At 37.6% G+C, this 2,809-nt stretch overlaps 1 non-coding gene across 1 annotated transcript; it reads left to right on the forward strand.

Annotated features, from left to right (window-relative positions):
- The first annotated feature begins 443 nt into the window (after positions 1-443).
- LOC123831375 lies at positions 444-546 on the forward strand. The gene has a single exon (XR_006787897.1). It is a non-coding gene; the product is annotated as a U6 spliceosomal RNA (small nuclear RNA).
- The last annotated feature ends 2,263 nt before the right edge of the window (positions 547-2,809 follow it).

Below are 2,809 nucleotides of genomic sequence, written 5' to 3' on the forward strand. Positions count from 1 at the left end.
TCATCAGGATCCTTGTGAGAAGTAGCCTTTGAAGCCAAGACTTCACTTAAGGCAATCTGAAGATCTTGCCATCTTAGAAAAAGGGTGACATAAAAGAGTATGAAAGGTCAAAGATAAATTAGATTGTCAATATTATACGACCAAAAACTGTAAATAAGAATGCAGTTAAAACAGATTGCATGAAGGTATTGTGTTGACAAAAAAAATCATTTTATTTTTTCCATAAGATGGAAAAAACACTACTAGTGCTTAGCTGTCTTTAACTTCATTTGAAACAATTTTGTTAGGCTGTATTGTGACCACTGTCATATAAGTATGCATTTTTTTTAAATTATCAAAATTGGTGAATTTTTGTGCAGCCTTTCTAGTATTGAAGAGGGAAGAAGATATGCAACAATTTTGGGATATTATGCTTTATTATTTCAAGAAAGGTAAAAATTCATGCTTGCTTCAGCAGCACATACTAAAATTGAAATGATACAAAGAAGACTAGCGTGGCCCCTGTACAAGGATGACATGAAAATTTGTGAAACTTTCCATATTTTTGGTCATAAAGTACTTGGGTGTATGTAATTAATTTTTTTTTCTATTAAAAAAGAGAAAGGTAAAAACTCAAACACAAAAAAAGATTTGTGCAGTATATGGAGAAGGTGCTATGATTGATCAAACATGTCAAAAGTGGTTTAAGAAGTTTCTTGGTACTATTGACATTTCAATCAAATAATTGTTTGCTGTGGGGGTATCTTATGAATTGGAAGATGTTTAGCAGCATCCCTGGCCTCTACACACTAGAAGTCAATAGTAGGAGATAGCCGACATACTCAAAATATCCAAATCAATAAAGTTATTGGCAAAAATGAAAAATGTGTCTTTTATTTTATGGAAAAAACTAAATGGACTTTTTGGCCAACCTATTATTCCAAGTAAGGTGCTGGCGGTTGTACAACAAACTAAAATTGAAGGTGTCACACTGTTTAGCTAGAACATGTTCATGTGACCCAACTACAAGTTGGAGTTTCTATTCAGCTGCCATATCTGAGAGTTCTCTGTGGGGAAGAAGGGCACAGAGATCAACATCATATTTAAAGTGGTGGAAGCAGTAGCTTATCCATTATTTTTACTGAATTAACCTCAAGAAAAGAAAGGTTCTTTGAATAATCTGATGTCAAAAAGAAGAATAGGAAGTGGATCAATGATGCTGTCAATTTACAAGTGCTGCCAGTGAATCAGAATTGGCCATTGAGCCATAAGGAAATGTTTTAGAGGATGGATCTACGAGATCTGTTGTTGAACAGATTTGGGCCAAATTCATATCTAGAAGGGAATTTCATGGCACAGAGAATCCTCTGATGACCACTTTCAACTAATTCAAGCAGACCAAGGCATGGTGTCACACACAATGCCACAAGGTGGGCTCCCCCAGTGTGTATGGGGGTGGGGGGGAAGGGCCCAGATCCTCCCTGCAGAGAAGTAAGAGGAGCAGAGAGTACATGCACAGAGCATGAATGTTCTTCACCTCATGGTCAGTGGTGCAGCAGAAACTTTGAAGTACCCGGAAGGTTATTTTGTGTACATTTAGCACACAATTTAGCATGCATGTAGCACACATTTAGGGAATGTACTTGGAGATCTAAAAGCCCAGAGGTATTTTTCTTCCAGCATGTAAAAACAGAAGGCTTTAGTTTGGCCTTCACAAAAGTCATTCCAAGCAATACACAGTGGACTCACAAGAGAAGAGAATACTGAGAGACTCTTCCACAGGGTGCACATTTCTACAGTCCACTGGGACACTTGCAAGGATCTGAGTATTGTGAAAGGTTATTATTTGTTAACCTGTAGAGATAATGTATTTATTATAAATGAGTTTGAACTATAAAATAATGTCTTCCACCTTGGGACACAACACTTCCCAGAAGCTTGATTATTCTTTTGTACTTCAAGCCTATTCATATCCATACAGCTGGCTATAATTTTGCTGGCTCTGGTTTAGCCATTTTGAATAGAAACAGCTACGTTGAAGAAAAGTCACATTCCTGAATCTAACAGAAAAAGGTGTCCAATTAAAGACAAGAATATCCAGCAATTAATAAGGAAGAATTCATCCAGCAACCATCTGCTTCAGCTGCTGCAAAGTAAAATTTTCCAAAATTCTGATAATGCTAATTTGGGCTTACAGACTAAGATAACTGATCAAGAAGAAAAACTGCAAAACTAAAGTAGCAACCATGCTTTATTTCTCAGGAAAGGGGGGTTAAGGATGGCAAAAAGGAAGCAGGGGAATACCTGTCTGCCCTTAATTAGGCTCACATAAATAATAAAAAAGGAAAAAGGACTCATGGACATGAACAACAGTGGTTGCTGGGGTGAGCGGGTTATAAGGGAATAAACAGGTAATGGAAAAAGTATATAATAAAGATTATATTAAAAATAATACAAAAGTGTAGCTAAGATGGAGGCATAGGTAGACACACTGTGCCTCCTCACACAACCAAAATAAGGACAACAAAAATGTAGAAACAAAATATCAACCAGAACGGACAGAAAATTGAACTGTATGGAAGTCCAACAACCAAGGAATTAAAATAGACACATTCATCCAGACAGATAAACCTGGCAAAACTGGGGATTGAGACAGACCACACAACCCAGGGGTCCAGCACAGATAAATAAAGCCTCAAAACATTGATTGAAAACACCTGTAGGGGTTGAGGTGCCAGGAGACACTTACAGCTTCACAGGAGAGTTTGTTGGAGAGACCCACAGGGTCCTAGAATGTACACAATCCCACCCACATGGGAATCAGCACCAG

Source organism: Phyllostomus hastatus, unplaced genomic scaffold, assembly GCF_019186645.2.
Source record: "Phyllostomus hastatus isolate PE091 unplaced genomic scaffold, TTU_PhHast_1.1 phas_scaffold_1674, whole genome shotgun sequence".
NCBI lineage: Eukaryota > Metazoa > Chordata > Mammalia > Chiroptera > Phyllostomidae > Phyllostomus > Phyllostomus hastatus.